Source organism: Physeter macrocephalus, chromosome 2 (genome assembly GCF_002837175.3).
Source record: "Physeter macrocephalus isolate SW-GA chromosome 2, ASM283717v5, whole genome shotgun sequence".
In the NCBI taxonomy this organism is placed as follows: domain Eukaryota; kingdom Metazoa; phylum Chordata; class Mammalia; order Artiodactyla; family Physeteridae; genus Physeter; species Physeter macrocephalus.
Genome location: NC_041215.1, coordinates 55,382,206 through 55,391,478, shown reverse-complemented (window position 1 = coordinate 55,391,478; position 9,273 = coordinate 55,382,206). Strand labels below are relative to the sequence as shown.

Sequence of the window (9,273 nt, the reverse complement as noted above, 5' to 3'; positions counted from 1 at the left end):
CCCCAATGTTCATTGCAGCTCTATTTACAATAGCCAGGACATGGAAGCAACCTAACTGTCCATCAACAGATGAATGGATAAAGAAGATGTGGCACATATATACAATGGAATATTACTCAGCCATAAAAAGAAATGAAACTGAGTTATTTGTAATGAGGTGGATAGATCTGGAGTCTGTCATACACAGTGAAGTAAGTCAGAAGGAGGAAAACAAATACCGTATGCTAACACATATATATGTAATCTAAGAAAAAAAATGTCATGAAGAGATTAGTGGTAGGATGGGAATAAAACACAGACCTACTAGAGCATGGGCTTGAGGACGTGGGGAGGGGGAAGGGTAAGCTGTGACGAAGTGAGAGAGTGGCAGGGACATATATGCACTACCAAATGTAAATTAGTTAGCTAGTGGGAAGCTGCCGCATAGCACAGGGAGATCACCTCTGTGCTTTGTGACCATGAGAGGGGTGGGATAGGGAGGGTGGGAGACGCAAGAGGGAAGAGATATGGGAACATATGTATATGTATAACTGATTCACTTTGTTGTAAAGGAGAAACTAACACACTATTGTAAAACAGTTATACTCCAATAAAGATGTTAAAAAAAAAAACTATTTGATTTAACATGTGCCTATAACGAGTAAATTTTTAAAAAAAGAAGTAAAAAGAGTAAGGCCATAACAGGGAATTGAAGGCATATGCTTTCTCACTCCACTTCTGCGTTTTAGCATCCAATAGAGAGGCAATATGATGCAACAAGCGTTGGATTCAGATCGGCACAAACATGCGTTTGAATTCTGGCTGTGCAATTGACTATTTCAAATACCTGTGGGAAAGTCAGTTAATGTTTTTGAATACCATATTCTTTTAAATATAACTAGGCAATAATTATTCCTATCATGCAGAGTTACTGTGAGGACTACCAACAATCTATATGAAGCATATGGCACCTAGAAAATGCTTAATTAATAGTTGCTGCTATAATTATACATTATTTCTTGCCAATAAAACAATAGCTAGCTATATCAAAGTTTATGCATACTTTCTAAAGCCTCATTCTTATTTTGAAATCTGAATTACATAACTATCTGGCAAGCTTTATCATCTGCACTTTACAGCTGAGCAAAAAGGACAAGCCTATTTGTCCAAATCCTCCTAATGGTAAGAAATTAAACTTGAAACAAAATTACAAATGCTTAGTTTGTTCAGTCTGTCTCAAAAATAGTTCTGTCTCATTCAAACAATAAACAGAAAAGCAGAGAAGGCAAGGACATATAGCCTTTTCTGAGGTTTAGTACACTGTTTTCATCATACATAATGATGAAATCATTAATCATAAATAAGTTCTTTCACCATAGTTAGCAATAAGGTGATTAATGGTGGGGAAAAGAGAAGAAAAGTTCTAAACAGAAAATAGCTATGAATCTAGGTACCAGTCCAAGGCCCAAAGTTTTCTAATATTCAAAAGACAGAGAAAGAAATTTAATTATTTTTACTTAATGTAGCCTAGATAATAGAATTAATAGAACTCTAATAGTAGAGTTAGAGTCAACTGGGATCATGTACTTCCTGACCTAACTCTGTTATTCATTTGTACCTAAGCCCTCATAATTTCTTAAAGTATGCTCAAAAATTGATCTTTCCTTTAAAATGACAGAGGAGAACAATTAAATATAACTTTCAGGAATGTGGGCTATAATGTAACTTTTCAAGCCTGATGGTGTCTGGCCTTGTTGTAATTCATGGAGTCAAAAAAAGAAACCCTCATTCATATGCCACCTATGCCTAGGACACTGCTCACCACCTGTGAACCACCTCTGAAGGGCTGGACTTGTAAATCCAGGTCTGTGAACAAATGAACTAGAATTCCAACTAAACGTAAACTTCTTGAAAGCAGGGAGTTAGTCTTGTTCACCGCTCTATCAACAGTGCCTACCTTATTAATGTCTGGCGAACACTAGATGCTCAGTTAACATGTGTGGAATGGATGAAAGAGTAATCATTCCTAAGTGATTGAGTTTTCACTCTGCAAAGACAATATTACTAAGTACAAAATCAAATAATAAACTTATTTTATTTATAACTCATGACATATTTTTCCTTAATTAAAAATCAAATAATATAGATAAAATGAAGTGCTACCCATTTGGAGTTAAAATTCTGCTACTTATACAATGCAATGTCAATGTTATGGTTTAACTACTTCTGTTTCATAATGAAGTACTTTCACCCATCCTTTATTTGTAAAAATAATGAGAACAGTAAGAGTAACTGTAACAATTTTTTTAACCTAAACTATTACAGCCACTATAAATAGGCCTGACATAGATTAGCTCATTCACTCTTCACAACAAATTTATGAGACAGATATTATCACCACATTTGACAGATGAAGAAAACAGAGTTTAAAATGGAGGTGTCCAAGGTCACAAAGATGGTAAAATCCATATAAAATTACTCTAATTCTAAAATAAACAGTTTAATCACAGAGACTGTCGACATACACACACACACAGACTCACAATACATCTAGCCTGCTACCCAACCGCAAGCATGAGAGAATGTTCATCTACTCTTTCAACATTTATTGAACACCTATTATGCTCCAGGCACTATGCTGGGCAATCTTAAGATCACTTGTAATTCTGAAATAAGTGGCATACAACAGCATTGCTCTCTGAGACCTTACTGTTGAAAACTATACTCTGAAAGTTTCCCCACTCTGTTCATATCCAGGTGTAACATGTGTGCTTTTGTTTGTCCTACTAGCTACATACTTCTTTGAGGCAGGGTGGCACCAGATTCATTTTCCTGTATTCCCTAAAAATGCCTAGGCACAGTGTGATGTTATAAAATGTTCTCAATAAACATAGTTTGAACTAAATTTCCTGGGCTGAGCAAAAATGTAAATGAAGATTTTATCTTCAAATCTTCCATGCAATTATCCTATACTTAAAAAAAATATAAATGCCCCAAATGAAACAGTTTTATTTTTTAAATATTTTATTGGTGAGTTTTAATAAAATTGTTAAATTTTTATAGAAGTAAATATAAAATCTATTCTTATAAATTTCATGTTCTTTGTAAACAGGCTTTGCTTACTTTTCATATATTATAATCTTAGGTAATGTTCTTTTTATAATATGGCCTTTCCCTACAATCTAATTTTGTGCATATGATTTCAAAAGGATAAAAAGATTCTATTTTAAAAGGAATAAATAATAATTTTTCTATTTTTTCTCAGAGCCATTATTATGATTACAGAAATATATGAACACTTGATTTCACAAGAATCATATATAAAAAAAGAACCCACAGCTTGACAGGAATTATTTTATTTCCTCTTCTGACACTGCATTTTGCTTTTTAGTCTAGATAAAAATAAAATCTATTTGAAAGGACAGATTTTAATCTCAGATGCTACTAAGGATTTTTTTTTTGTAGAAAAAAATATGTGGCAATTCATGCTATGCATTAGAGATCAGAATCTAGCCCTAAGTTTACATGCCTGATGGGTTTCTATTTGAACGGGCATAAATGTGAGTAGTAACTGTAATAATGCTTACGAGAGAGAGTTGATGCAACATCAACCAGTTTCCCCTTTTATCTATAGCATTAAATTGCTCCACTATAGCAAAATACTTTAACAAACCACACACAAAATCCTATGCATTGCCTAGATATAACCCCAAACCATACATATGCACACCTATAACATGATTCCAGTAGACAGAACAAATACTGATGTTAACTATTCATAGAAAAGCTCATTCAATAACCAATTTCTGAAGTTCCACATTTGCCCAGGGTACAAATTAATCATTTGTGAGTCACAAGTAAACCAGGAGGAGAGAAGAGTTCATTACATACTGGTATATACTATTTACTGACCATATATATGAGGACCACTTATTTTACTGGGCCTAAGTATTCTCACTGAATATTCTGGCTGGCTCTAAAATTGGAAACTTAGCCTCTTTCTTCTCTGTTAGGAAAAAAAAAATGCTACAGTAGTATCTTCTGGCCACTAGTCAGTTGGCTGGCTCTTAAATGCTCAAAGAAGAGACAAGGACATTGCCCAGAACGTTGACCATGCAGCCTTACTGTTAGTAATCCTCGTTTTGCTATTCCTCCTTCGAATCACAATCTGGCAGTTTCTCCTTCATATATGGATAATATTGACACAGGAACCTCTGGGAGGCATAAACTTATCTTGCAGATTTGATTTAATTGATTTGTACTCCTATCACTTAGCAGTAAGATCTTAGGTAAGTCATCCCATATAGTAATATCTGACCTTCCAATCTTATAGAATAATTATGTTAAGAAGAGTAGCAGCATTTATGAGTGTCAATGAAGTTCTAGGCCCTGTGCCCATGTTTAACATATGTTTTCACATTTAATATTCAAAAGCAACCAACCTTTTAAGGTACATTGGCTCATTTCCATTTTACATCTAAGGGCCATATAAAGGCACTAAACATCTGAAATTTGAAGTAACGACATAATAAATGTCAGAGCCAGGAATCAAATCCAGGTCTAAGTGACTAAACTGATCATGAAGTAAAATAATAAACATGAATGCGAAATAATGAAGTAGATAGATAAATATGAAAATAAAAAACCCTTGGAATTCCAATTAGGTAATTGAGGAGTAATTTGAATCAGACTTGTTATCCCACTGATAACATTTATAAACTGTGGAAAAATACTAAAACAAACAAATTAAAAAGAACTATCTGAAGACACAATGGAGAGTGACCAAAAGCAGGCAGAAACAGAAAGGGAGAAAATTTTATGCTTGAAAGAGGAGAACATCACTGGGCAAGATCTGCATTTATATGGGTTTCTCTTGAGGTAAAAAGATGAGGGAGCAGCTAGAATTAATGCAGAAGGCCACACTTTTATTGATTGAGGTATCAAAGGCCAGAGTTCAAAGCTGAGGGAATGGTTGACAATTGAGTGTTCGGGGAGGTGGATTTCAGAAAAAAGGGAAACACAGAGGAGTTAAAAAATTTGCATGTATACTCCCACCAGGGTTGATCCCTGAACTGTACATTTTTGGGGAAGACTCTAAAGAACCCAGCAGAAAGTAACAGATGGAAGGCTGAAACAGGGATTTCTATTGCTGCTCACTGTGTGAGACAGAGTTTGGAGTTTGAATCCCATCAAATTAAAGCAGCTTGGTGAACCACTCAGGGTTTCCACAGAAATCTCTCAAGGGCAACATTTTAGGGGTAAAGATTATAACCCTGTACTAAAAGAGTCACTCTAGGATTAAGGGCAAATCCCAAAGAGACCTACTATAACAAAACATAAAATCAAGCCTTTACTAGATAAAGACAGCAGCTAGTGAAAGTCAATACTCTTCAGAGGAAGATGACAGAATCCAGAATCTCTAATGTGTATATCTATCCAGTAAACATAAACATGAACAAACAGTAAAATGTGACCCAAAGTCTATAGAAAAAGCTTCCCATAGAAAAGACTCTGAGAAGACTCACAAAAGTATTTCAAGGAAGCTATTATAAACATTATCAAGAACATAAAGGAAAATATCATCATAATGAATGCACAAATAGAGATCTTAGAAATGGTTAAAGTAATACATTTTGTTATGTATATTTTACCAGAATACATTTTTTTTTAAAGAATCAAATTGCAATTGTAGCAATAAAAAGCTCAGCATCAAAATGAAAAATTCACTGTTCAGGTTTAATAGCATATTGGAGATGCCAGAGAAACCAGCTGGAGAACTGGAAGACAGATGAATAGAAATTTTTCAAGGACAGATAGGAAAATATTAGGAAAAAAATCCACAGTCTCAGTGACCCACGTACCTATCCATTGAACAATATCAAGCAATCTAGTGTACATGTATTTGGAGCCCCTCAAGAAGAAGAGAGAGAAAATGGGGCAGGAAAAAATATGTGAATAAGTAAAAAGATTTCAAAATTCCCCATGTTTGGTGAAAAAAATCAACCTACACATCCAAAAAGCTCAGCAAAACTCAAGAAGGAAATATACAAAGAAACATACTCTAGGCACATCATGTCAGATTGCTGAAGATCAAAGATAAAGAGTAAATCTTAAAGTAGCCACAGGAAAAAAGAGATAGTAATTCTATTAAAAGCAATTATATTAATATTTTTCTGAATATACTAGCTAATTAGAAAGGAGAAAAACAATAAAAGATATAAATATTAGGAATGAAAAGGTACCACTCTCAACAATGGATAGATCAATCCATACAGAGACCAAATAAGGAAATAGTGGATTTGAACAACACTACAGACCAAATGGACCTAAGAGACATGTACAGAATATTCCATCTAACAGGTGGAACATACATTCTTTTCAAGTATATATGGAAAATTTTCTAGAATAGATCATATATTAGGCCACAAAACAAATGTCAACAAATTCAAGAAGACAGAAATTATATCAAGGATGTATTCCAACCATAATGGTATGAAATTAAAAATCATAACAGGAGGAAAGCTGGAAAATACACAAATACATTGAAATTAAAGTGTACACTCCTAAGCAACCAATGGATCAATGAAGAACTCAGAAGGGGAATAAAAAATGTTGAAACAAATGAAAATGGAAACACAGCACACCAAAACTAGTGTGATACAGCAAAAGCAGTTCTAGCAGGAAGGTTTATAGATATAAATGCATACATAATAGAAAGATCTCTAATAAACAACCTAACATTATACCTCAAGGAACTTGAAAAAGAACAAACTAAGCCCAAAGTTAGCAGTAGGAAGAAAATAAAGATCAAAGCAGAAATAAATGAAATAGAGAATAGGAAAAGAATAGAAAAGATTAACAAAACTAAGAGTTGGTTCTTTAAAAAGATAAACAAAATGGACAAAACTTTAGCTACACTAAGTAAAAAAGAGAGAGGATTCTAATAAATAAAATTATAAATGAAGGGGGAGACATTACAATAGATACCATAGAAATATAAAGGATAATAAGAGATTACTATGAACAATAACACGCCAATACACTGGACAACCTAAAAAAATGGTTACACTCCTAGAAATATGCAACCTACCACAAATGAATCATGAAGAAATAGAAAACATGAACAGACCAATAATGAATAAGGAGACAGAGTCAGTAATCAAAAACCTCCCAACAAACAAAAGGCTAGGTAGGCTTAGATGGTTTCACTGGTGAATTCTACCAAACATTTACAGAAGAATTAACATCAGTCCTTCACAAACTCTTCCAAAAAGCTCAAGAGGAGAGAACACTCCTAAACTCATTTTACAAGGCCAGCCTACCCTAATACCAAAGCCAGATAAGGATACCACAAGAAAAGAAAAATACAGGCCAATATCCCTAATGAAAATACATGCAGAAATTCTCAACAAAATGTTAGCAAAGTGAATTCAACAGCACACTAAAAGGATCATACACCATGATCAAGTGGGATTCATATGCAAGGATGATTCAGTATATGCAAACCAATAAGTGTGATCCATCACATTAATAGAATGAAGATCAAAATCAAATGATCTCAACAGATGCCCAAAAAGGCATTTGACAAAATCTAACATCCTTTCATGATTAAAAACTCTCAACTAAAACCTCAACATAATAAAGGCCATATATGACAAGCCTACAGCTAACATCATACCTATGGTGAAAGGTTGAAACCTTTCCTCTAAGATCAGGAACAAAACAAGGATGCCCACTCTCACCACTTTTATTCAACACAGTACTGGAATTCCTAACCAGAGCAATCAGGCAAGAAAAAGGAATAAAAGCCGTCCAAATGGAAAAGAAGGGGTAAAACTTTCCCTGTTTGCACAGGATATGATCTTACATAATAGGAAAACCTTGACTCCACCAAAAAACTGTTAAAACTAATAAGTGAATTCAGTAAAGTTGCAGGAGAAAAGTCAATATGCAAAAATCAGTTGCATTTCTATATGCTAACAATGAATAATCTGAAAAAGAAATAAAGAAAACAATCCCATTCACAAGAGTATCAAAAAGAATAAAATACTTAGGAATAAATTTAACCAAGGGGCTGAAAGATCTGTACGTTGAAAACCAGAAGACACTGATGAAAGAAACTGAAGAAGACACAAATAAGTGGGAAGATATCTCATGTTAATGGATTGAAAGAATTAATATTAAATAAAATGTCCATAATACCAAAAGCCATCTTTAGATTCAATGCAATTCCTAACAAAATTTCCATGGCATTTTTTACAGAGAAAAAAAATGCAAAAATTTGTATAGAACACAAAAGGCCCCAAACAGCCAAAGCAATCTTGACAAAGAAGAAAAAAGCTGGAGGCATCACGCTTCCTGATTTCAAACTATATTAAAAAACTATAGTAATCAATATAGTATGGTATTGGCATAAAACAGACACAGAGACCAATGGAACAGAATCGAGAGCCCAGAAATAAACCCACACATACGGTCAGCAAGGGAGCAAGCTGACAAGGGAAGCAAGAAAATTCAGTAGGGAAAAGACAGTGTCTTCAACAGTGTTGAGAAAACTGAATATCCACATGCTAAAGAATGAAAATGGACCTCTATCTTACACCACTCACAATAATTAACCTTAATTGGATTAAACATTTAAATGTAAGACCTGAAACCATAAAACTCTTAGAAGAAAACACAGTGAAAAAACTCCTTGACATTGGTCTTGGCCATGATTTTTTGATTAAGGGGTTAATATCCAAAACATATAAGAAACTCATACTACTCAATAGCAAAAAAATAAACCTGATTTTTAAAAACTGGGCAAAAGAATTGAACAGACATTTTTTCCAAAGAAGATATACAAATGGCTAACAGTTCCATAAAAAGGTGCTTAACATCATTAATCATTGGGGAAATACAGATAAAAACCACAGTGAGATACCACTCTACACCTGGTAGAATGGCTATTATCAGAAAGACCAAGAGATAACAAGTGCTGGCAAAGATGTGAAGAAGAGGGAACTGTTGTGGATTGTTGGTGGAAATGTAGATTGGTATAGCCACTATAGAAAACAGTATAGAGGTTCCTCACTTCTGCGTACATAGCTGAAGAAAATAAAATCAGTATCTCAAAGAGGTATCTACATCTCCATGTTCATTGCAGCATCATTTACAATAGCCAAGACATGTAAACAACATGTGTCCTCCAATGAATGAATGGATAAAGAAAATATGATAATGTATATATTGATAAAAATAAATGGAATAGTACTCATCTGTAAAGAAGAAGGAAATTCTGCCATTTGTGAC

At 33.9% G+C, this 9,273-nt stretch overlaps 1 protein-coding gene across 13 annotated transcripts in view; it reads right to left on the bottom strand.

Moving 5' to 3' along the window:
- The window catches only part of MBD5 (methyl-CpG binding domain protein 5), a 421,526-nt gene that overhangs the window by 212,553 nt on the left and 199,700 nt on the right, over positions 1-9,273 (bottom strand). The window contains exon 1 of one of the 13 annotated variants that reach the window (XM_055087755.1): positions 1,937-2,117. The exons of the other annotated variants lie outside the window; for them this stretch is intronic. The gene's annotated coding sequence lies outside the window, so the exon portion shown is untranslated. Of the gene's footprint in view, positions 1-1,936; positions 2,118-9,273 lie in introns of those variants that run through there. 13 annotated transcript variants of the gene reach the window in all.